This window comes from Myotis daubentonii, chromosome 1 (assembly GCF_963259705.1).
Source record: "Myotis daubentonii chromosome 1, mMyoDau2.1, whole genome shotgun sequence".
Classification (NCBI taxonomy): domain Eukaryota; kingdom Metazoa; phylum Chordata; class Mammalia; order Chiroptera; family Vespertilionidae; genus Myotis; species Myotis daubentonii.
Window position 1 is genome coordinate 209,792,090 of NC_081840.1, and position 27,087 is coordinate 209,819,176.

The 27,087-nt window shown below is 42.8% G+C and overlaps 1 protein-coding gene across 1 annotated transcript in view; it reads right to left on the reverse strand.

The window, feature by feature from the left end:
* Positions 1 to 14,613, reverse strand: part of KLHL5 (kelch like family member 5) — a 73,639-nt gene extending 59,026 nt beyond the window's left edge. Inside the window, exon 1 of the mRNA XM_059673280.1 lies at positions 14,485 to 14,613. The gene's annotated coding sequence lies outside the window, so the exon portion shown is untranslated. The remainder of the gene's footprint in view (positions 1 to 14,484) is intronic.
* Between the last annotated feature and the right edge of the window lie 12,474 nt (positions 14,614 to 27,087).

Here is a 27,087-nt window from a genome sequence, read left to right on the forward strand (position 1 = left end):
ATCTTCTGCTATTATTTCCCCACATTATCACTTATTAATGGTAACCTAAGTGATACAGTGGAAAGAGCCCAATAGCTAAATCACCTACTAGCTCACTGCATAATTGGGCAAATCATGTTTTCTTGATCTTTGGTTTACTGTTCAGTAAAATGGGGTTAAGTAAGTAGCATGAGCAAGTACTTAGTAAAGATCTGGATTTGTAACAGCAGCTACTATTTCCTAAGCGCCTAAATGAGCAAGATAATATGTGGAATACTTTACATTGAGGCATTTAGTTGTCACAAAACTCTGGCAAATGGGGTGATTTCCTCTTTCCCTCACAGATAAGGACACTGAAGTGAAGTGAGGTTACATATCTAGTGAATAGCAGGGTTCATTATGAACCAGAACTGAATCTAAAGACCAAACACTTTCAAGTACACACACTGCTTCTTGCTTTCAAAGTATTCTCATTTGCAACTCACAACCACCTTGTAAGGAGGCAGGGTAGCGAGGAAGCACATTCAGAGGCTAGTTGACGACTACAAGGTTAGACATCTAGGACAGGGTAGTAGAGCAGACTTAAGTTCTTTACCAATAAGATCTGACCAAAGTTAAAGCAAATAAAGCACTGAAAAAAGGAAAACACACAGAGTAACTAAAGGACACATCACTCCGAATATAACAAATACTGTTAAGTTCATCATAATTAAATGTCAAAATGGCATTTATTCACCAAGTACAAGTGCCTTATAGATTTTCACCCACTTGGCTCCCTCCCAGTTTGTCACTATTTCTTTGGGCCAAGTGCTGAGGCACATTAACATTAAAAGAAACTTTTCATCCCTCAAATGTCTATTGGTTCTAATATCCAGTTATAGAGCAAGCAACATTGAAAAAAATCAGCTAAATTAATATTCTATGGCCTTCTTAGCCCCAAACTCATCTATAAAAGTTATCACAGCTGATACTATGAAGGCCACAACATGATTATAACAAAATGTTTACTTTTTTAAAACAGCCCTTTGACTTGATGAACGGTAAAAAAGACTTCCTTGCCCCCCTGCCTTAGATTTTGTGAATTTAAGTACACGTTTGCTGTAGCACAAGGATGAGAACTGTTATGCCGTAATGACAGCGAATCACAGCTAAATTTCCTGTTTGGCATGTGTGGAGACACCCAACTGTCTTATGTGTAATAAGAAGTAATAGTGTGGATAAGCGTAATCTTGTCTTTTACTGACCTGAACCAAATCCAGCAAGTGTTTGTCTTCTGTGCAGCTTTATGGAAATGAGGGACGAGAAGTAATCAATCAGTACTCTCTAGACACAAATATAATCAAGCATTGCCTCCCTCATTGCCTGGGTTCTCTGCACCCATAATAAGCCAATCACAGATCAACTTAATTCTGCTGCAGGACCAATCATTTTTTATAAATTGTATATGTATATTGGACAGAACCATGTAAGCCGGGTAAGGAAAGAGTATAAAGGGCAATGTAAGCAATAGAAGAAAAATGTGAAGCACTCTGTTTCTCAGCTGCTTGTAATTAGAAATAGTTAATCACTACAAATGTTAATTAAACCAGTTAACCATTAAAGAAGCTCCCCGGCTAGCCCTAAAATTAGACCTAAAAACAAACCAAATATACCATATTTTTCCGTGTATAAGATGCCCCCATGTACAAGACGCACCCCCCCCTTTTCCAACCCCAAATTAAGAAATTAATATTTTAAACATTTTACTGGTTTTTGTCTTAAGGCCTTCTTCTTTTTTGGTATCTTAAAGAGTTGTTCTTCCTGTTTTCTCCACTGTCTGATCACACACTCAGTGGGAGGAGGTCCAAATTGTTTCTCTGTGGCTCTATGTCCATGCTCTTTTGCATAGCTGATTACACTCAGTTTGAATTTTGCAGAGTAAGACAATCGCTTACCAGTATTTATCCTTTTATTTTTTGACATCTTTATGAGCTCAGAACACTCTGGTCCCTGTTGCATCTGTGCACTCTCCATCTCCACCTCCACCTCCAATGGCATCAGCTGTCGTCAGTAACAATAAGGCTCGTGATGGGAGGAAGCCTGTTTGACAGGGTATGGGCAGCTACGCACCCAGGAGTCCCTCATCGGCTGACTTCCATGTATAAGATGCCCCTTGATTTTCAGTCTAACGATTTTAGAAAAAAATAGAGTCTTATACACAGAAAAATACGGTATCCACTGAAAGACTGTTCTATCCATTAACTCCAGCAAAAAGCAAAATAAGGGCTGCTGTTGAGTCAAATGAAATCGGTGGAGGCCAGAATTTCTTAGTGTTAATTTCTTAGGAGGCAATTAAGAGTAGTCCTCCCAAACTCTCAATCTCCAATGGTGGGGGGAGCAATACATTTAGAAGGATGAGCTGAACCAGGCCCCTCCAAAGAATCATGCTGAATCTGTCCAGCAATTCTAAACTCCTACAGAGCACAGAATTGAGTAGTCCTTCTTTCTGCTTATAGAAGAAATATCTCCCCCGCAAAAGCAAATATTACGGAGAAATGAGCCAACTAGCCTCAAGTCTAAATCCCCTCTCATCTACTCTCCACTAAAGTCAAAACAACCTTCCAAAGTGCAATTCTTGACCACATCACTCTTAAAACTTGTATTTTATTGTTGTTCTCAATCACCTCCAAGATAAAGAAATGTCAAGATCTTTAATATGGAATTTAGTGTTTTTAACAATTTAGTAGTCTTTGTCTACCTTTCTAGCCATACCTTCCTCTCAACCCCTCTTCCTGTTTCACACGTTTTCTGCTATAGTTAACACACTACATCAAAGGAAACAAAATGTATATTATTGAATAATTCCCAAATGAAAAGGACTATACAAGGTACTATGGAAAATACAAATATGAGTAAAGTTAAAATCTTTTCTTTTTCTGCATTTAACCTTCAATTAGTTAACTCAGGTCTGATGGAAGTAGGTATGCCACCTATGCAACTAGGCAACATTGCTTATAGTAAAAATGATTAGTAAAATTTGCATCTTGACTCAGAGATCTATAAATAAAACCATAAATACCTGCTAGGAAGCCATAGCATTGACTTCCTTGAGTGTGATGGCTCTTGTAACTGGCATATTGCTTTCAGGGACCCTGGGAGCTAAGTCTATGGAGTTGTGGAGGAGGTATTGTCTTCTGTGGGACATGAGGTTTTTAAAGCCAACGTGGCTCCCGCACCTACCCGATGTGAGCTTTGTCTCCTTGCACTTGAAAGGATGTCTCCTAGAGAGCTACAGGAACTGTTTATAGGGATCATTGTAAGGAGCACAACCACTGATGAGGGACATGGGCTGCTGCCCTGCTGGCAAGCTGTGGTTCATGTCTGATATCCTTCTGAGCAAACAAGGCTATGGTAGCTTTAGGAATCTGAATGTTTAGTTGAACTTAAGAAGACTCGTTCATCTGCACAGCAACAAGAATATAAGAATGTCTTAGAATGACAGTCCAGATATTCTAAAGTTTGAAATCAAACTCCTTCCCTTCCTTGTTTGCTCTTTTAGTCTAATCGATATCCCTGACAAATCCACCTAACTTCATACACAGCTTTTACTCACCTCTCTCTGTTGTCATTTTTTTCCCCTGTTTTTTTTTCTGGGGATTCCCTTTTCTAGGTAACATCAACTAATTCCCTGTAGTCCATCTCCTCAGCCATCTGCTGAGGTGAAGCTATGGATATTTTTCAATGAGGAAGAAAGGAGATATAGCATAGGTAAGGAATGCAAGGAAACTCTGCTAGATAAGCTAAGTACACACAGCTTCCAGACAAAGAATGGGAATTTATTGAGAGAAAAATAACAAGTTGGTGGGGAAATATGACTAAAGTGAAAAATGTCCAGATAGTGTGTCTAGACCAGGGGTCCTCAAACTATGGCCCGCAGGCCACATGCAAATACAAATATTGTATTTGTTCCCGTTTTGTTTTTTTACTTCAAAATAAGATATGTGCAGTGTGCATAGGAATTTGTTCATAGTTTTTTTTTTAAACTATAGTCCAGCCCTCCAATGGTCTGAGGGACAATGAACTGGGCCCCTGTTTAAAAAGTTTGAGGACCCCGGGTCTAGACGAGCGGTCGCCAACCTTTTGTACCTCACGGACCACCAGTGGTCCACGGACCATAGGTTGGCGACCGCTGGTCTAGAGACCAATTTGGATGGTAGAAAAGAGCAGAGCAAGGCAGTTTATTAAGTGCTCCCTTCTTCCTGCATTATTCGCCATGGGGAGAAGCCAGGGAGCCTTGTATCAGCATCTAAAGCAGAGGACTTGTAAGATTTAGACAACTTAGGACTCTATATACCCAGGGAGAGGGAGAAGGAATGGATGAAAGGATTAGAATGGAGGTGGAGCCTGCCAGGATTCAGGGAGGGGATATTGTTGCTACAAGTCAGCTCCAGTTCCATCTTCTTATCTTGATTACCTTAATTAGCCTGTCCCTCTAGAACAGTGGTTCTCAACCTTCCTAATGCCGCGACCCTTTAATACAGTTCTTCATGTTGTGGTGACCCCCAATTTCATTGTTACAAATTGAACATAATTAAAGCATAGTGATTAATCACAAAAACAATGTAATTATATATGTGTTTTCCGATGGTCTTAGGAGACCCCTGTGAAAGGGTCGTTTGACCCCCAAAGGGGTCGAGACCCACAGGTTGAGAACCCCTTATCTAGAATATGCAAGCAGATGTTAACTGTGTAGTAGAACTTTCAACTGGCATGGTAGGTTTCTTCAATCCCAAACTATAGAACTGCCTCTTGCTCTATTACATATGAAGTTGCCAATTATCCTAACTTGTGATACATTATTTCCAAACTCTGATAGTGATTAATTTAAGAACTAACCAAGATATGGCACTTAGAAAAAATATAATTCTTCTAAAATTGCTAGAGACTGTAGTTAGTTTCCTTTAATTCTGTGAACTCTTGGGTTAAAACACCCATTTAACAGCAAAAGCCAGTCAACACATTAAAAGAGGAATGAAGTATATGCACAGAGAGAAGCACTGGCAAGAAATTATATAGACCTGGAGAGGAAACACAGACCCAGCTCCTAACTTTCTGTTATTGATGACAATTGCCTCTGAATTCAGCTGCACTTCCAGCCCTTGGACTCTGTGACATAAAACTATATCCCTCTTCTAAAAAAATACTTTTTTTTTTTTTTTGCTTAAGCTAGTTTACGTAATATTCTGTAACTTGCCACCAAATAATTCCTAAGACCAAAATATGCCACAATGTATATATACACATTTTTATCATATTGAAAGATTCTGTTAATATTATTTTAAAGAGAAGGAAGAGAGAGGACTTAATTATAGCTATTGTCTATTGGGGTTATAAACTTCTATTCATCTTTTTAATCTCATAGAATCTAAAACAGTGCCTTCTACACATTACATTGAACCAAATGTGTATTGAATGAACATATAATTAAAAAAGAACAAAATTCACTTGTCTAAAATAGTACATCTAATTGTGACGCTTTCAAAATATTTCATTTCCAATTAATAAAAGATGTTCTTTATAATTTTCATTAGCATAATTCTGTGATTAAACACACATGTATACACAAAGAAATGCTACTTTCTGTTTTCTAAATAGAATCTTGAAAAACATAATTTGGATGTTATTTATTCAGATTTTATTTTAACTCCTGGGACTATGAAGCCTGCTTAGTGTAGTAGTGGTCATTAAGAGTGTCCTCAGACTGTCCCAGTTCTCCTTCTGGGCACTTCATAGAGTTGCATTTGCCCACCTCCTTGAAGTCGAGTGTAGTGTTTTGACTTGTTTGACCAATGAAATGGCAGTGGAAATTACATGTGTCGTTTCCAGGTGAAGCCTTTAAGAGCCAACGTGCAATTCATCACATCTTTCCCCTGCCTTGACAATTGTGGAAGCAGTGTTGAGGTGGAGCCTCTGACAACTGGGACTCTGACAACAGAGCTGTCCCGCTGACCCTAACTGGACATGTATTGTGACTGAGAAATAAACCTTAGTTGTTTTAAACCACTAATATGTGAGAGTCCTTTGTTACCAGAGCATACTTTACCTCACCTGATATACTCAATAAATCCCGTTCTCATAAATGGAGTGTAGACACTGAATAGCTCTGACCCTCATTTATCTTCAGAATGGTAACATTTTGTATATCACCACATCATTTATAGAATAGTTTCTTATAGGAGTGTCCCTTATTACCCAAACTCTCAAAATCCAATCAGGAACTGAATGGATTTATATAAATTTTTGAACTAATCCCTCATTCTCTCAATTCTCACTATGTGCTAGCTGAAACTCAAGAACCACTTTCCTCCATACTCTTGCCATCTGTACTCGGAAAAAAAATTTAGACAGAAAAAGATTGTTAATACACTATTATCACCCTTAAAGCTGTTATTCTTTATAAAATTTTATTTATTTTTACCTTTAAAATAAATTTATTGGGCAGCTGGGGGAAGGAAAGCCCAGGTAGGCCCTGATCACCGGCCAGGACTAGGGACTCTACCTGAGGGATGCCAGATTGCGAGAAGGCACAGGCCGGGCTGAGGGACACACACTCCCATGCACAAATTTCATGCACCAGGCTTCTGTTGATTAATAAAATTATACAGGTTTCAGATATACAATTCTATAATATATATCTGTATATTATATTGTGTGTTCTCCAGCCGAAGTCAATTCTTTCATTTTGTTTATGTGATGTATCACATTTATTGATTTGCAGATATTGTATTAACCTTACATCCTGGAAATAAATCTCACTTGATCATGGAGCATGATCTTTTTAATGTATTGCTGCAGCCAGTTTGCTAATAATTTATTGAGGATTTTAGCATCTATGTTCATCAGAGATTAGCCTATAATTTTCTTTCTTTGTAGGGTTTTTATCAGGTTTTGAAATTAGGATAGTGCTGACCTCGCAAAACAAATTTGGGAGCCTTCCCTTTTCTTGAATTTTTTGGAATAGTTTGAGGATAGGTGTTAGTTCTTCTGTGAATGTTTGGTAAAATTATCCTGTGAAGCCATCTGGTCCAGGACTTTTGTTTGTTGAAGGTTTTTTCAATTACTGCTTCAATTTCATTAGTTGTAATTGGTCTATTCAGATTTTCTGATTCTTCCTGATTCAGCTTTGGAAGATTCTGTTTCTAGGAATTTATCCATTTTGTCCAGATTGTCCAATTTGTTGGCACACAGTTGTTTGTACTATTTTCTTATAATTCCTTGTTATTTCTGTGGAATCAGTTGTTACTTATCCTTTTTCATTTCTGGTTTTATTTATTTGGGTCCCCTCTTTTTTTTTCTTAAAGAGTCTGGTTAAAGGTTTGTCGATCTGTTTATCTCTTCAAAGAACCAGCTCTTGGTTTCACTGATCTTTTAAATTTTTTTTTGGTTTAGATTCTATTTCATTTATTTCTGCTCTGATTTTTATTCTTTCCTTTCCTCTACCCCAGTGGTCGGCAAACTGTGGCTCACAAGCCACATGCGGCTCTTTGGCCCCTTGAGTGTGGCTCTTCCACAAAATACCACGTGCGGGCGCGCATGTACAGTGCGATTGAAACTTCGTGGCCCATGTGCAGAAGTCGGTATTTTGTGGAAGAGCCACACTCAAGGGGCCAAAGAGCTGCATGTGGCTCACGAGCCGCAGTTTGCCGACCACTGCTCTACCCAATTTGGGCTTTGCTTGTTGTTCTTTTTCTACTTCCTTTAAGGGTAAAGTTAGATTGTTATTTGAGATGTTTCTTGTTTCTTGAGGTAGATCTGCAATGCTATGAATTATCCTCTTAGGACTGCTTTTGCTATATCTCATAGATTTTGGGTTGTTGTGTTCTCATTTTCTTTTGTTTCAGGTATCTTTTGACTTCTTCCTTGACCTCATTATTAACCCATTCATTGTTTAGTAACATGTTATTTAATTTCCATGATTTTCTGTGTTTTTTCGTTTTTTTTTCTTATGATTGACTTCTAGTTTCATACCATTATGGTCAGAGAAGATGCCTGACATGATTTCCATCTTTTTAAATTTATTGAGACTTGATTTGTGTCCTCACATGTAGTCTATCCTAGAAACATGTTCCATGTGCACTTGAAATGAATGTATATTCTACAGCTTTGGGTAAAATTCTCTTAAGATATCAATTAAAGCCATGTGTTCTAATGTGTCCTTGAAGGCCACTGTCCTTGTTGTTTGTTTGTTTGGAAGATCTATCCACTGGTGTCAATGGGGTGTTAAAGTCCCCTCCTATGACTGTATTATTGTCAATCTCTCCCTTTATGCCCATCAATATTTGCTTTACTAGTATATATGTAGGTGTTCCTATGTTATATGCATAAATGTTTACAAAGGTTATATCCTCTTGTTGGATTGCTTCCTTTATCATTATGTAGTGCCATTCTTTGTCTCTTCCTCTAACATTTGTTTTGAAGTTTATTTTGTCAGATACAAGTAATGCTACTCCAGCTTTTTTTAAATTTCCATTTGCATGAAATATGTTTTTCCATCCTTTTACTTTTAGTCTGTGTGTACATTTTGTTCTGAGGTGGATTTCTTACAGACAGTTCTTATTTCCTTATCCATTCAACTACCCTATATCTTTTGATTAGAGCATTTAAGCCATTTCCATTTAAAGTGATTACCGATAGTTAAGTTTTTATTGCCATTTTATTCTTTTAACTATATTCCTGTTGGTTTTTTCTCTTCTTCATCTTCTTAAAGAAGATTCTTTAACATTTCTTGTAATACTTGGTATGTGGTAATGAATTTCTTTAGCTGTTTCTTATCTGGAAGATCTTTATTTCTCCTTCAATTTTGAATGAAAGCCTATCTGGGTAAATTAGTCTTGGTTGCAGGTCCTTCCTTTTCATCACTTTGAATATTTCATGCTAACTTCTTCTGGCCTGAAATCTTTCTGTTGAGAAATGAGCTGACAGTCTTATGAGAGCTCCCTTGTAGCTAACTAACTGCTTTTCTTTTCCTGCATTTTAGATTCTTTCTTTGTATTTAAACTTTTGCATTTTAATTATGATGTGTCTTGGTGTGGGCCTCTTTGGGTTCTTCATGTTTGGGACTCTCTGTGCTTCCTGGACTTGTGTGTCATTTTCCTTCACAAGATGAAGGAAATTTTCAGTCATTCATTCTTCAAATATGTTCTCAATCCCTTGCTCTCTCTCTTCTCCTCTGGTACCCCTATGATGCAGGTGTTACACTTCATGTTGTCTCAAACATCCTTTACGCTATCCTCATTTAAAAAAATTTTTTTTCTTCATTTTTAGAGAGAAGAAGGGAGAGGGATAGATAGAAATATCAATGAGAGAGAAACATCAAGCGGCTGCCTCCTGCACAACCCATACTGGGGATTGAGCCTGCAACCTGGACATGTACCCTGACCAGGAATAGAACTGTGAACTCTTAGTTCAGGGGCTGATGCACAAACACTGAGCCACACTGGCCAGGCTATCCTCATTTTTAAAAATCCTTTTTTCATTTTGCTGCTCTGATTGTTTTCTGTTACCTTCTCTTCCAAATTGCTGATTTGATCCTCTGCTTCATCCAACCTACTGTCTATTCCGTCTAGTGTATTCTACATTTTAGGTATTCTATTCTTCATTTTAGGTATTGTATTCTTCATTTCTGGTTCTTTTTTATGGCGTCTACGTCCTTTTTTATGCTATCTCTTTGTTAAAGTTCTCACTAAGTTCTTTGAGCATTCTTAGTCCCATTTTTTTTTTTTAACTCTATATCTGGTAAATTGCTTGCCTCCATTTCATTTAGCTTTTTCTGGAGATTTCTCCTATATATGTTCTTTCTTTTCGGGCATGTTTGTCTTCCCATTTTGGCTGCCTCTTTGTGTTTGGTTTTATGTATTAGGTAGATCGGCTGTGACTACCTTGGTAGGGCGGTGTTATGAGGTAGGTGTCCTGTGAGACGCAGTGGCACAGTATCCTTGATCAGCTGATCTCAGTGCTCCAGGAATGTCCCTTGCTTGGGTTATGTGGGCCCTCCTGTTGTAATGAAGTTATTTTTTTAAAGACATGCATTTTTTTTCCTATTGATTTTTTATAGAGGGTGGAGGGGAGGAGAGAGAGAGAGAGAGAGAGAGAGAGAGAGAGAGAGAGAGAGAGATTGGTTGCCTCCTGCACACGCCACAACTGGGGCTGGGGATCAAACCTGCAACCCAGGCATGTGCCCTTAATGGGAATCAAACCTGTGACCTATCAGTGCATGGGCCAATACACTATGGCCACAAAGTCACACCTGCCAAGGCTGTAATGAAGTCTTGATTGCTACTGGCCCATTTGTGTGTGGGGTCAACCCTCAGGCTGGCTGATTGTGAGGATCGATCCCAACCAGTGTACAAGCTGCCGTGCAGCTTCTGACCACATGAAGGGGAATTCGCCTCAGCAGTGTGTGGTGCCTGCCAAGACCTCCCTTTGGATATTCTGCTTGTGAAGCTAATTGGATCCTGCTCTGATGTTGTCTGGAGCTGGCCACTGAGTGTGTTGGTTCTGAGGCCTCTTAAGAAGGACTCTGGTGCAGGCCAACATCAGATGTTGCTTGAGACTGGCCCTCGCAACCTGTTTGGAGCTGCAAAGCAATCCATAGTTTGTGGCTGCCTTTGTTGGGCCTGGCTCTATGTGGGAAGGATCAAGCTTTTACCACACCGGATCCCTGGGGCAGGTCAGCAAAAGTCCTAAGGAACCCCAAGATCCTCCTCCACCTGCCTGCCAACTACCAGTTAGGCTCAGTCACTAAAAGCCTCTGGCGATACTCGAGTTGTAATAGGTACATTTTCAATGAATCATCAGGTAAGGGCAAGTGGTGTTCCCCAGGTCTATGCAGGTTCAAACTTGGTGCTTGTGTCTTGTCTGAGGCCACTCAGCAAATATTCCAGGGTATATACCTGCTGGGGGTCTGCAGACCTTTGTGAGGGGCCAGGTCTCAGAGAGTCATCAGGGTGAGGCCAGCAGACTTTATCAGGCCCTAACCAACCAAGATTTGGCCACATGAAGGGAGGGCTCTGCACTGTTTGGGTGTGCCAGGGAAAAATTTCCTCCACCCTAGAGCCACAGAACGTAGTCTGTCCCAGATTCTACGAGGAGCCTGATCTCAGTTGTTTGGGGCAGCCAGGAGTAGGGAAAGGGAGAGGTGCTGGTCAGGTTTGGGGGTAGGTAGGGAGAGGGGCCCCCACCCCATAGTTACACAATACAGTGTCTCCTGAATTCTGCCTAAACCTCAGTAGGTGGAGGCACCAGGAGTTGGGAGGATGGGGCTGCTAGGAGCCTGGTGAGTAGGGCTAGCAGATCTCTCCTGAGGGGATGGTGCCAGTTAGATTCAAGGGAAAGTGGGGTAAGGGCCCCCACACCAAAGCCACACCACTCTTTCCTGACACCCCCTGAGTTTGCCCAACCCTCTACACCCTGGACCAGGCAGCTAACTCCTCAGTAGGATGCAAGCTCCACAGGGTGGGTGATAGGGAGTCCAGAGGGAGGGGCTTTCCCGGAGGCTGATGCTATATGGAGGGACATGCTCCACCCCAAAAAGATGGTGTCTGCAGTGCAAGAGAGTGACTCAGCACAGGGGTAGCTATCCCCTCAGCTCTCTCCCTAGAGCCACAAACCCCAGTCTCTCCTTACTCAACTAGTCTGCTCCGCCCTCCCTCCAAAGGAGCCCAGGGTGAGTGGCTGGGAAAGAGATTTTATGCAATGGCCCTTTAAGAGGGTGCCTGTGTATCTTGTAGACTCTGGTCTCTCCTTGGCAGACAGAATCCCCACTGATTTTCACAGCCAGATGTTAAGTGGTTGCTGGGGAGCCTAGGGTGGGGGTTGAAACTCCATGCTCCGCAACGGGAACCTTTGCAGCTGAGATATCCCTCTGGAATCTCAGATGCAGCCCTTGGGAACAGGCCAGCTCTTTTCATGTCTACCCCCTTCCTACCAGTCTCGATGTGGCTTCTTCTATAAATCCTTGGTTATAAGATTTCTTTTCAGCCAGTCTACAGGTGGATTGTTCTATATTTTAGTTGTAATTCCAGTTTGGTCCTGGGAGGAGGTGAGTGGAACATCCACCTACTCCTCCGCCATCTTGGATCCTGGCCCTTAAAGCTGTTTTTCTACTACCCAATACCTATTCCACTCTCAACATCTATTGAACGAATTGAGTGCTGGCATCATTCTAGTCTTATAAATAAGAAAACAGATTCAGAGTGGTTCATAAATTTGCTAGAAACAACGCTGCACATTAGTGGTAGTATCCCAGATTTCCTGGCTTCAAAGTCCTTTCCAGTATGTACCATGCTTTCTAAGGTCTCTTACCACTACAGAATTCTAGGATTTATAGTAAAATAATAGCATCAATAATGTTTGTGATGGAAAGGACATGTTAATCACATGTTTACATCTGAGAATAACTGAAGTTATTCTTTAAGGAATTCTATTTGTGTAAACCTAGTCTAACTCAAGACCAGGAGTAGCCTTGAAGTGCTGAATAGGAAAAAGTCCTAACGGTCATTTGGCCCAACAGGCAACCTGCAGAATAATGAAGAACTATGAAAGAATTCAGGAGAAAAGTAGCCTTTACCTTTAATATATATAATATTAAAATTCTGACTTTTTAATTATCTTCACTTTGGAAATAAACTGGAAAACCTCAAACTCTTTGCTTTCCAGTTCCTATCAAACCTCAGTTGTAGGAAATTCTCATGAAGAACCATTTGAAGAAAAGGCAGTCCAGCCATTTCGACAGGTTCAGTGGTTTTCCATTTGTGTTCCATAGTCAAATAAATTTGGAAAAGGTAATAAAATGTAACCCGCTTTAAAAGAGTAAATTTGAACATTAGCCAAGAAAGAGTAAATAACTACTAAAATTGGTCTAATTCAGCTATCTCAAATTTATTTGAACTAAAATCTTACTTTAAGTAATAAACTATTGATTTCTCATTTCTTAGGACACAGTTTGGGAAATACTGTCCTAGGTAATTTTATTTTCTTTTTTAAAAATATATTTTTATTGGTTCCAGAGAGGAAGGGAGAGGGAGAGAAAGGGAGAGAAACATCAATGATGAGAGAGAATCATTGATCAGCTACCGCCTACATGCCTCCCACTGGGGATGGAGCCAGAAACTCTGGCATATGCCCTGGCTGGGAATTGAACCGTGACCTCCTGGTTCATAGGTCAATGCTCAACCATCAAGTCACAGCAGCTGGGCCTAGGTAATTTTAAATGTTATGAATGGATCAAAAAATTAAGCTTTCAGAGAACTTACCTTTAGAGTTTTATTACTGCCCTTTATTGAAGAATACTGTTGTCCAAAATTCATTATTTTCTGCAGGATATTTTTAAAATGTCGCCAAATGCATCATACAGTTTTATAGTATGCACTTTCCCTGTTACTTTGTATTGTTTTTTTTCCTGCTCTGCCTCAATTTTCTCACTTAGTTTTGTTTCTTCCTATGGTACTATATGCTTCAAATAATGTCTGAAACTATCTATTGTATATATTAAGACCTATCTTCTTACTATTTCACAAGGATTTCTACCTACCTGCCCCATTACCCACAAATAGTATATTCACCTTTGTGTAAAGGTATTCACATAGTTATGGCAAGTCAATAGTATATACACATTCACGATCTAGTTAAATTCACAAATGCTTAAAACCAGAAATAAGTCATTATTGTCCCCCCCCCTCCCCGCCCCCAGTGGTATAATAACCAATAAGACTTGTTAATCTGTTTTCTAAAAGGAAGGAGAAGGAACATTTATTAGGCACTTGTGACTGAAGGCATTTTTTAAAGGGCATTTGCATATGCACACGAATGCACAAGACAGTGGTCAGATTGGCTGGCTGGGTGGGCGGGGAGAGGGAATGTGTATACATTATCCCTTTTGAATTCTGTGAGTGCATCAACCATTGAAACACATTTTCCAAAATCAAACGGATCAATAATAAAGATGGCAGTGGGGCTTTCCTCTTTGATACAGCAAACTTTCTCCCTTAGCTTTTGACGCCGAAGGATGCCCTGCAATGCTTAAAAGGAATAAAGTTTCACCCCGGCACGCCAGGGCTCATAGACATAAAGTCCCTTCCCGGTTCTCCACACTCTGGGGCGAGGCAATGACTTAACCCAAAACTCAGAGCACGAGCGTCTGCGGGAACAGCGCGGGGACCTGAAATGGTTCCCGGCTCCTGGCGGAACAGTCCCGGGAGGAGCCATGATCCTGGACAGCGGTCCCCGCCTCCCAGGCCCGCCGCCAGCGCCGCGGCCACAACTTTGCACAACTCAGGGCGGCCCAGGCGCTCCGGGGTCCGGCTGCGCGGCGCGGGGACCCGGCCCGGGTTCGAGCCCGGACGCGGTGTGGGGAGGCCCCCGCCTGGCTGCCTCCTGGGGCGGACCGAGGGCCCAGCGGGCCGCGGGCCGCCCAGACCGGGGGGAGGGTCGCGTGGGGACGGGCTGCCAGGAGGAAGTCGCACTTACCTCGTCGGGCTCCCGAGGCGGCCGGGGGTCACGGCGGGGCGGGGCGGCGGGCCGGCGGGGGGCGGGGGCCGGCGGGTGGGGGAGAGGGATGCTCGGCCCCTCAGGCGCCCCCAACCCCTCCCCGGCAGCCTCAGCCCCGGCGCCCGCCGGGCCGGGGCGGGCCACTCCCCCTCCGTCAATCTGCACCAGGTCTTGGGGGGACCAACTCTTCGGGCGAATCGGAGGGGGCGGGCGGGGGGCGAGGGGGTGGGAGTCGGGACCGATCGCCCGCCCGTCAGTCCAGGCGCCGAGCGAGCGGCTCCCGCCCCGCCCCGCCCCCTCTCGCTAGGCCCCGCCCCCACAGGCCCCGCCCCCTCCTCGCCGGCATTGGGCCCCGGGAGACTGCCGCCGCCTCCGGGTTGGCGGTTTCTATTCCCCCCGCGCGGCGCCCGCCGACGGCCCGGGCCTGGGGAATGGAGGGGAAGAGGGGAGAAGGGGAGAAACGGCGGGGAGGGCGCGAGCTGAGGTTTGGAAGCTCATGGGGGAGGAGGACGTCTGTCTGGGCGGGGCTCTGGGGCAGGGGGCGGCAGCCCTGACAAAGATTCCGGTTGTTCCCCGCCCCTTGAAACTGGGAACGGGGCATTCCTGGGTGTGGAAGTTTAGGAAGAGGTCCCTCTGCAGGGCTGGAAGGCGACCAGACAGCGGGCCTGGGGTTTGCTTCCTTCGAGAACAGGACTGTATTGTCCCGGAGCTTTGGGGAAACTCACCAAGAGTCCTCTCTTTTCCAGCCTCTGCAGTCCTTCTTGCAACAATCTGATCATTACTGTGCCCCAGAGATGGAGTGTGCCACAGGGATTATGATTCTCAGCACTGTCCATAATCATCGTTTTCCAATGGCGGGTTAATAGGAATGCCACAAAAGTAGCTTCCTTATTTAAGTCTTTTTAGCCAACATATATTAAACTCCTATACAGTATACTAGAATCTAGTATACTGATGCTGAGAACAGCAATAACTAATGTACTCAGCGCCTATATGCTAAGCACAAATCTAAAGCACTTTATGTAAACTCATAATCAGACTTGCGCAAAACAGCCAAGGTACTTTCCCTCATGGAGCTTATGGTGGATAAGGGAGGACTGGGGTTTCCTTAGCTTGTTTCAGACTGATGTGTAAATGAAATGTCCACCTCCTTTTGATTCTCCAAGTAATGCATATGTTCATTATTTGCAGGTTAATTGTTTGCTACTCTGAGCTAGCTGTATGCTGTCGCCAAGGGTTGAATGTGGTCTTTCCCCACTGCCAGCCCAAATGACACTTGCTCAGGACATTTCCAGTATGTCTTCCGATATGAAAATCCGACGCAAGCAAGTGGTGATTCAGAAGCCTGATGGATCAAGTCACTATCAGAATAAAAGCCAAATGGTGGCAGCAACCTAGGGGTGGCTGGAAGATTTATGTTAGGGATCTATTTTGTACACTCCCGCTTGGGGAAGTGGTTAGAAAAAAGCAGCATAATGTAAAACAATGAAGCATTGAATCAGAACTGCTAGTTCAAAGGAAAGCGGAAGGGTGGATTTAAAACTGTCACAATCAGGAAAGTGACACATCAGAAAATCTACCACGGAGAGCTCCACAGAAGCACAGGGTACGTTTGTTGTTGTTAACCCTCCCCGAGGATATTTTCCATTGATTTTTTTTAGAGAGAGCGGAAGGGAGGAGAAGGGACAGAGATAGAGAAACATCGATGTAAGGGAGACACATCAATTGGTTGCCTTCTGCATGTGCCCTGACCACGGATCAAACTTGTAACCAAAGTACGTGCCCTTGACAGGAATTGAATCTGGGACCCTTCAGTTTGTGGGCCAACACTCTATCCACTGAGCCAAACTAGTTAGGGCAATTTTTTAAAAATTAGAGCCACATGGAAGAGACTCCAACCCCCTCCTTTGCCATCACTTGCACAAATAGATAAAAATTATTTCAGTAGTATTGTCTTTAAGTACAAAAGACAGTTCTCTAAATCCATAGCCTAAATTTTTGGAATTTGATACTACTTTTCAGCCCTCATTTGACTTTTCATTGTTAATATTACATTAACAGCAAAAGACATTCTTCTTATGACAGCCCTTCCCCCCTAATTGTTGTTCTGTTTTGGAATTTTAATTGTTGTTTTCTTTTGGTTTTATAGTGAGTAAGACTAGAAAAGCATTGCAAACAAATCAGATTCCAATTGCAGTAAAAAATGAGTCCTAATTTAAGAAATAGGATTTCCCATATACCCTTACCTTTTTTTTTCCACATTAAATGTGTTGTTTGTACTGTCCTAAAATCTATTCTCTTTGATTTACTAATGGATATTTTAAGTTTATTTGCTCCACCTCCCCAATAAAAGCAAATCAAATACAACATCCCTCGTAATCTGGTCCCGTGCTGCTGGCCTCAGCTCTTACCCACTGGACTCCTTCCTCTCTGCCAAACACACCGAGCACTTGCCAGTCACGCTTTTGCATGTCCCTCTGTCTGGAAGGCTCTTAGCTATTCACACGACTGTTTCCCTTTTCCTTCATCTTACCTTTCCTGCCGATCCTATGTAAACCTGCAACACCCCCCTCCCCATTTCTCAGCACTTAGCACCACCTGACCTGTATCTGTTTATCTCTGTAGTCCCAGTGGAACATAAGCTCCCTGAGAGCAGAAACGTATCGGTTTAGTTTGCGGTTATATCTCCAGTGTCTATTACTTACCATGTCTGCTATTTGTAGATACTCAACAAATATTTTTTGAATGAATGAATGACTTCACCTAGGAAAGATAGCTTGTATGTCTTTTTGTATTGGCCAAAGGGCTTGAATACAGTTATCTTATAACTAAATCATATGATATAGACATGTGAATGAGGTTTAAAATACAGCCCATTTTTAAAATTAGAATTTGAAATGGCTGTTTTTAATGGTTCATTCTGGCAACACATTGAAGAAACATTCATAGCTAAGAATTTATGCTGAGATTTTATAAGTTGGCCCATAAATGGATCCATAGAATCATAGAGTAATAATGGATCAATAAGTGCTGTCCAAGTCCTAATATTTTTTTCCCTGAGAAGAAACAATACAGCAGTAATCAGAAGTGGAATAAATGAACCTAAAATTTGATTACTGGTAACCTTACAGGTGGTGCTAATACTATGGCCTTTGTGAGTTCTCAGATGATTTGAGTTGATAATAATCACGATGGTGAGCTTAACAATGTTTTCATCTGGTTGAAGTGTAGTACTGACAGGTAGCAAACAGAACTTGATCCTTATGTGTAGATGCCCTTAATAAAGAAATGGTTTGGCTTTTCATTTTCTGCTCCGATTACGAGTTGTGTAGGTGGGGAGGATTAAAGGCTCAAATATAATTATGTACAGTATCTATGGTCAAAATCTGGATCCCAGGATTTGAGGATTTAGGATTACTTTTAACAGTACTGCCACTATCCATTTAAAATATATATATAAATTTTTTATTTATTTCAGAGAGGAAGAGGAGGGAGAGATAGAAACATCAATGATGAGAGAGAATCATTGACCGAATGCCTCCTGCATGCCCCCTACTGGGGATGGAGCCCTCAACCTGGGCATGTGCCCTTGACTGGAATCGCACCTGGAACCCTTCAATCTGCAGGCCGACATTCTATCCACTGAGCCAAACTAGCTAGGGCCGCTATCCATGTTTTTACACAAAACAGCCTCCTATTAAAATACTTTAAAAGGTGTGAGCAGATCATACCCCTGGAAGGAACATTTCCAGATGGATGAGACAGGTGGCCAAGTAAATCCAACCCAAAATTTGTCCCCTTGAAGTTCACCTCAGATTCTCACTCTGATTTCTTTTGGTTCCCAGGGTAACTTGTTTCCCCTTTTAACTTAGTTTAAAAAAAAAAAGTTTCCTTGGCTTCCTTTACCACAGCCAAAAGCCAATCTAGAATTTTCAAAATGAATGTTACTAAAATCTAAAGGAGATTAAAAATGGAATTATTATGGAAAATGTAAGGGAGAGCCATAACTCCATTTCTTTGTCCAGCTATGCTTCTACAGTTTTCATTCCTCCAGGAAAAACTTCCATCCCCAAAGGGCAGGTGTAAATTGCAGGCAATCTGCCTAGATTCCTTCCTTCTTGGCTGCCCCTCTGGCTCCACATGGTAGGGTCACTTTTCTGTCTTCCACGTGGGAGCCATCAAGCTTTCCCAATCACAACCAAGGCTAAAAGCCGCATTTGTACTCCTGTTCATGTCTTAGTTCTGGTCAGAGGGAGCGGGCATAGTCCCAGTCCAGTCGCAGGGACGGACACAATGCCCCTCGTTCAGGTGCGACTCTCTTTACACATGGAGGAAAGGTGGTTCCAAGGCCACTGCCAGGTCACTCCTCTTGGTCCCCAGAGCATCTCCATAAGAACTACCTTACATCCTGAAAAGACTCACAATGATGTGTAACATAAATTCTGTTCACAATAACAGGCGACCTAGATCTTAGGAATTGGAGCCTTTTCTAAGGCCTGTAGGGAAGCCCCTGGCAGGGGCCAGGGGCCTGGCAGGGCTTGGGAGCAGGCACAGCAGAGCCAGGCACTGCCAGCCTAGGGGACCTTGCTGGAGGACGCCCCAGTTCTAAGAAGGGAGGCCCGGGGCCAGGCGAGTGCATCTCTGTGGAGCGCGATGGCCCACCCGCAGCAGGCACACGGTGCCTCCGAAGCACAGAGCCATGGTCGCGATTCGGTAGAGGCAAACTTGGCACCTGTCTGAGTCGGGAGGTGCTCTTGGGAGACCTTGCTAGCAGTGCTAACCAGGAAACAGACAGACTGAAGGTGGCCAACCTCACACATGGTCTGCGTGGTCTCACAAATGGGAACAGTGTGGCCTTTGGAAGGCACGTAGCAGTTCCCAAACTCCCGGCTGTGGGTTGGAGAGCCCTGAGCCTCCTGGGCGGAGCCCGTGACACTGCCTTCAACCTGTAACCATTCAGTGGGGCCCTGGGCTGCTTGGGCTCTCGTTCTGTGGTTAACGATCACCAGTGTGTGGGGGCTGATCCCAGCTTTTAGGGGACTGGCGCGGTGGATGCCAAAATTGTGTAACTGAGATAAGGTAAGTGACCAAGACAACTTTTTACAAAGAACTGCTCTGCACTGGTGCTGAGACGTGGGGATGTAACGCACATTCTCTCCTGCACGCGTTTCCATCCATCCATTCACAAGTAGGCCTCCTGTAAGCAGGCCACACTCTCTGACCGGAAAAAAGGGTTTTTGTAAAACGGATTCCAACACTTCTTGCCTGTCTCCCTAACCATTCTAAAATACAAGCCTAATTCTGTTTGTCCCCCAGGACCCTGCTTAAAACACTTTAGTGACTCTCTGTTGCCTTCCAGGTAAAGTCCAAATATCTTAACACGGGCTTTGTAGGTTGTAAGCTTTGTTATCGTCAAATCCCCCGGCTCTCTCTCTAGGCCTGTGCCCATTCTGGACGATTTGCAGTGTCTAGAATGTATAATTTCTCTCATAATTATACCTTTAAATAAGTTTCCTCCATTTGGAGTGTCCTGCCTTTCCAATCTCTGCTTGTATGAATCCCTCAAGGCTCAGCTTAAGGGTCACTTCCTCGGGCAATCTCTATCCTGAACTCTCCAGGCTGAGCGTGTTCTTCCTCTGGGTTCCATAGTAACCCATGCACCCTGTATTGTAGCAGGTACCTGATTGGCTAACTTATCTATGTCCCTGACTGGCTGAGAGGCCTATGATGCCAGGCACTCATATACATTTGTTGAATGAATGCATGAAATAACACTCCTCACTTATGAAGACTTGGGAAGTAACTATTGCAATGTGGCCATTCTTCCCCCATAAGCATTGTAAACAGGACCTTTCTTCTAATTTATAATGTTATACTCCCAGTTTTATGAAACTTTAGAAGATCCTTAATTTAGGATTCCATAAACTTACAAGGCAAGGGATGAACACAAAGTATCTGTATTTATTTCCACGTATTAAAAAAAAATCTTCCAGTATCTCAACATACTTGTTTTGCTTTTTGAAGACAAAAATTGTGAGACTACTTATTGATGCTGATTTCTTACGAGTTAAAAAATGTTCCAGGGTGTATCTTCATATTTGACATATTACTTCCTGTCTAACGGACAGGAACCACTCAATCCGGCTTTCATTTTAATGTTCTCAGAGAATGTTTATTACCATTCTACAAGGTTAAGCATTCAGGTTTGTCACTGTGCTGGTGGATTGCTTATAGAATATTCATTCAGCAACATTGACCAAGTATTATGAAGAAGCCCACGGCACAGAAGACAGGGTGCTACTTGTTCCGGGGGAAGAGAATGAACAAAGATGAATCAGCTAAGTAAACTGAAAAGTTCTTATCGATCATTATGCTTCCTCTTCCTCCTTCATTTTGTTCACCTTTTTAAAAGCACACATCCCTCTGTGTTCACACTTGCTTTCTATATTCAGTGACTATACTTAGCACAGGATTGTGGAGGAAAGATTCGGGCTGAGTAGCAAGCAGCTGACCTAGGATAGAAAAGCAGTGGGTGAATTGGAGGTGGCATGCACTATACACAGTTGAAGACAGTCACAGAGCCAATGCTCTAATACAAAGAGGAAAAAGAAAACCCCAAGCATTTTATTCTCTTCCTTTCCAACCACAAGGAAGTCAAGAAACACGATTATTTACAGATTACATGCTACAGAGACCCCTAAAACGCCCATTTGAAACAGTCTTATGCTGCTAGCATGTAACAACCTTTGACTCTTCAGGAAATTGAGTAAAATCAATGGCTAGAGTCTGAAAGTATTAGGTCCAATTGGTCCAGTGTCAGATAAAAAGGACAGGCTACAGCAAGAGGGCTCTTCTGAATCTAAGTAACACTAGTTCTTGATTTCCTTGGGGATGGAGGGGAGGAGAATGGAATGTATTCATAATTTGACATTGAAATGCCCTTTGGTTGCCTCCAGTTCTTTTTATCTGGGACTGGACCTACTGCACTGAATGCTTTCAGACTCCTAGGAGTTGGTTTTACTGGATTTCTTAGAGTCAGGATGTTATATTTTAGTATCATAAGAATATTTTTTTAAATATATATATTTTATTGATTTTTTACAGAGAGGAAGGGAGAGGGATAGAGAGTTAGAAACATCGATGAGAGAGAAACATCAATCAGCTGCCTCCCGCACACTCCCCACTGGGAATGTGCCTGCAACCAAGGTACATGCCCTTGACCAGAATCGAACCTGGGATCCTTGAGTCTGCAGGCTGACGCTCTATCCACTGAGCCAAACAGGTTAGGGCAAATGTTTTTTTAAAAAATATATATTTTTATTGATGTTAGAGAGGAAGGGAGAGGAAGAGAGAGATAGAAACATCAATGATGAGAGAGAATCATTGATGGGTTGCCTCCTGCAACCTGGGCATGTGCCCTTGACCGGAATCGAACCTGGGACCCTTCAGTCTGCAGGCCAATGCTCTATCCACTGAGCCAAACCAGCTAGGCCATGAAGAATGTTTTGATTGTGTTTTTCTGCATCTTTATACATGGAAGTAACATGATAACTCATTTCCAGGCCAAATTAATTGCCAGGAACTTTGTTCCCAGAGGCTGAAATACTACAGTGGTCCTAGGAATCCATTCCAGGGTGGTTTACCTTTCTGCCACACACTCCCACCCCTTCCCCCCAGTCTCTGAGTGAACTGGCTGGGCAGACAAGCCTGCCTCATATTCCTGCTAAGGAGAGTGGCCCCAGTGGGTTCTCTCCTGTGCAGGCTGCAATCTCAGTGTGGTGGCTTTTGTTGGTGAAAACAGATTCTGCGCTTCTGGCCCCAGGTGATTGGGGTGGGGACAGTGCAGGCAGAGCACCTAGGTATGGGCTGTGCGGGAGAGGGCCCATGTGCAAAGGCCTCAAGTGAACGAACTCTGCCCAAGGAGCATTCTGAACACAGTGGTGGCAGATCAAACCAGATGCTCCCCAGAGGGTCATGAACAAAGAGAAGGCGGCTCAGTGAACCGAAGCCTGTGGTCTGAGCAATGCTGACCACCTTTTCTGGGTCACTGACCTGGCTGCTAAAGATGTGACTTCCCGTGTGTGCCTTTGAGCCCTGGGTTCTTTGCAACAACCTCACCTGGGCCACTGCAGGAAGCAGGGGCAACGCTGTGGTCTCCTGCTGACCTGGCCTGAGGCTCCCTCTGGAATTCTCTTCAGTTAAGTTCAAGCTCTGGTCCACTCCCAGCCTCAGAAATAACATCCCAGCCCCTTTCTCCATAATCTCTGCTTCTAAAACAGCAAAATAGCCTGTGTGGAGATGACAGAGAGAGAGAGGGAGCGAGAAAGAGAGAGAATTGTGTATATTGAGTCATAATTTACCTATAGTAAAATCCATTCTAGAGTTTTGACTAATGCTAACAGTTGCATAAACATTACCATCATCAAAATATAAATTTTCATCACCCTATAAATTCCCTCGTGCCCCTTGGGAGTCAACCCCTCCCTCTATCTCCAGCCTCTGGAAATCACCGCCGTGTTTCCGCCCCTGTAGTTTTGCCTTTTCTCTCGAGCCTTATACAGTGGGGCCTTGACTTACGAGTGTCCAGACTAACGAGTTTTTTGAGATACCAGCTGTCTCTCGGCTGATTTTTTGTATTGAGTTCATAGAGTAATTTGAGTTAACGAGCTCCTTAACGAGCTCCGTCTCGGAACGAATTAAACTCGTAAGTCAAGGCCCCACTGTACATGGAATCATACGAGGCAGGCCTTCGCTAACATCCTTGTTTCAACTACAACATGCGCCCTGCCTGACTCTCTCTTAGCACATCAGTCTTTGCCTTTTTTTTTTTTTTTCAGAATACTTAACGTTATCTGAACATAAGCTGTTGTCATTTTTGATGATTGTCTGTCAGTGGAATGCACGCTCCCGCTAGAATGTGAGTGCAGGCGCTTCGCCTCGTTTGCTGCTTCATCTCTGGGGTGCAGACTGCTGCCCGCCATCGCGCAGGTGTTCAGGAAGTATTTGCTGAACGAGCCACCAAATGAATGAGGACGTTGGAACTTCCCCAAACCCTCTCCACATTCAGACGGACCTCATGAATAAGAGATGATCCTCGCCCCACCCTCCCCGCAAATGTGTCAATCCAAGCTTCGCTGTGGTGCCAAAGTAGATGGTTCAGCTGCAAGTAACACCATTAGAAGTAATTAGGCTGATGGAGATTATAAATTGTCTTTTAAAGGCACTCCCTGGGACATTAGATCACCTAGAATGGAGCTGGTCTGATGCGAGTAAAATGGAAACAATGGTAGTGACTGTTTCCTAAGGTTGTTTTGAGGATTAAATGACTTAATTTACTGCAGGTGAAGTGTTCAGCACCGTGCTTCTCAATGGGAGTATTTTGCCTCCGCAGGGGCATCAGGTGGTGTCCGGAGACATTTTGTTGTGGTGGTTGTCAAAACCAGGGCAGGGTTGTTACTGGCATCTGCTGCTAAACACTCTACAGTGCACAGGACAGTCCCCTACACACAGAGAACTAGATTCTAGCCCCAAATGTCAGTAGTGCCACCTGTGAGTTAGAGCAGTGTCTGGTACACAGTAAAACTACATTTGGGTTTGCTACTATTATTTTTAGGCCCTGGCTGGGTGGCTCAGTTGGTTGGAGCATTGTCTGTACACCAAAAGGTTGAGGGTTCAATTCCTGGTTAGGGCATATACCTAGGTTTCTGCTTTGATCCCTGGCTGGGGCGCATTCAGGAGACAAGCAATCGATGGGCCTCTCTCACATCAATGTTTTTCTCTCTCTCTTTCTTTCTTCCTTCCTTCCTTCCTTCCTTCCTTCCTTCCTTCCTTCCTTCCTTCCTTCCTTCCTTCCTTCCTTCCTTCCTTCCTTCCTTCCTTCCTTTTCTTTCTTTCTTTCTTTCTTTCTTTCTTTCTTTCTTTCTTTCTTTCTGTCTTTCTTGCTGGGGTCCAACCCCAGCAGGTCCAGGGGTCCCCAAAGGTATGGACGGAGTCGGCGAAGAAGGAATGACACGGAGACAGCGTTCAGTTGATCAGCAGCCTAGCCAGGATCTCTAGCCAGGATCTCCAGCCAAGTTCTGGTCTGGATCTCCAGCGAAGTTCTGGCTAGGATCTCCAGTGAGGTTCTGTGTCCACGTTCTCTTGCTAGGTTCTCCAGCCAGGTTCTCCAGGTTCTCCAGCCAGGTTCAGTCACCAGGTTCTAGTCAGGTTCTCTTCCCAATTTCTGTAGTCAGGTTCAGTCCAAGATCTTTAGCCAGGTTCTCTCGCTAGGTTCTGTCTCCAGGTTCTGTGGCCAGTTTCTGTCCAGGATCTTTTGCCATGTTCTCTCCAGCGAAGTTCTTCTGTATGTAGGTTCTGTCTGTAGGTTCTCTCTTCTAAGTTCTGTGTCCTAAGTTCTGTGTTCTAAGTTCTGTCTTGTTACATCTGTATTTATACCAGTTGATTCCAATCCTATCAATCTCTATTCCAAAGGTTAGGGCGTTTCTTATCTCCATTCCAGGGAGTAAAGATTATGTAGCTTAAGCATGATTGTTCCTAGTTAAAGTGATTAATTACCCACCTGGCACTTAGTTGTGGGGTTTTATTCCCTCCCTAACTTCAGGGAAAAATCCCTACCTGGGGAAACAACCTTTCTCGGAGAGGTGACCTTGGTTAAAACACACAGCGCTAAGGGGAGCAAACATATTAAGAACAGTATGCTATATATGCCAGGTCCCTTGAAACAGCAAGCATGGACCGGCTGCCGGCTCTTTCTTTCTTTCTTTCTTTCTTTCTTTCTTTCTTTCTTTCTTTCTTTCTTTCTTTCTTTCTTTCTTTCTTTCTTTCTTTCTTTCTTTCTTCCTTCCTTCCTTCCTTCCTTCCTTCCTTCCTTCCTTCCTTCCTTCCTTCCTTTCTTTCTTTCTTTCTTTCTTTCTTTCTTTCTTTCTTTCTTTCTTTCTTTCTTTCTTTCTTTCTTTCCTGTCTTCTCTCTCTAAAAATCAATAAAAACATATCCTCTGGTGAGGATTAAAAACAACAACACAAAAACATGACAACTTAGGGAAAATGTTTGCAACATATATGGCAAATGATACTTATTCCCAAAAGCAGCAACAAGGATGTGAGTGCTCTAATAAAAGACATGAGCAGGCAATTCACAAGAGTAGAAATTCAAATTTCCAGTAAATATGAAAAGTATTCAGACTTACTAGCGATAAAAAAATGCAAATTAAAACACAAATTATTTTTTCCCTTCAAATTGACAAAGGTTAAAAGAATAAAATGGTGAGTTTTGAAGCTTGGTGATAAATGGACACTCTCATACACAGTATGCTGACAGGTTTTCTGGGAAACAGTTGTCTATGTGAATCAACTACTTCAAATATCTTCATACTGTTTGTCTCAGTAATTCTACTCTACAATCAGACTCAAAGATGTTTGTATGTGAATATTCACATGTGGTGCTATATAAAAAACTGAAAATGACATAATTGGAGTTCGGTTAAATGAACTATGTTGTATCTATGGACCATTAAAAAAATCAAACGAAGTCTTTAGAAATAACTTAATCTGCAGGTTGTCATGTTTGATTGATGGAGAGGTGATGGTTCAGATATATGAAAGAAAGGGGAGCACAGATGCAAGGAGGGACACCAAAGGAAGAGTGACAACAGCAGGGAGAGCCTCTGTGCACATCTCCAGCTCTGGGAGCCCTCAGGGCAAATATGCACGGTAAGTTCCAACAGAGTCACACACTGGAAGGTTTAGGGCTTGGCACATCTCTGTCCTTCTTAATATATAAATCAAGAAATTGGCTGTTGAAGAAAATTTCTCACACACCACTAGATGCATGTCTACTCCAGGTTTGTTTGTTTCTAACCTTCTGTTGCTCCAGTTCTATCTTCAAAATAAAATGAAAAGGTAAATAAAACCAGCCTGTCCAGAGACATGGAACCATGAATAGACTGATGAATTTCAGAAGGAAGATGGGGGTAGGGGTGGAGGGGGAGAGATTAACTGAGGAATTTATATGCATATCTGCAGAGCCCCAGGACACAGACGATAGTGTGGCAAAGGCTCTGGAGGGGCAGGTGCAGGGAGGAGGGGGTCAATGGGGAAACACACACACACACACACACACACACACACACACACACACACACACAGGCTCAGATCCTAAGGTCTCTTAACCTTTGATTTCCATCTGTCTATCAAATCCCCAACCCTAATCAGAAGATGTTCACTCATGCTCATAATATATTCACAGCAGACATCTGTAATACTTTCAACAATAAAGATAAATTTAAAAAACAAACAAAAACACACACCCACTGAGAGGTCGTGGGCTTGATTCTGGGTCAGGGCACTTGCCTGGGTTTCAGGCTCAGTCCCCAGTAGGAGGCGCTCAGGAGGCAGCTGACTGATGCTTTTCTCACCTAGATCTTCCTCCCTCTCTCTTGATTTCTCTCAAATCAATAAAAACATATTTTTATTTAAAAAAGAAAAGAAAACACAGGATGGGCAAAAGTAGGTTTATAGTTGTGAGTACATGAAACACAGAGTTCATTCTTATATTATTTATTAATTATTGTATTATTTTTCATA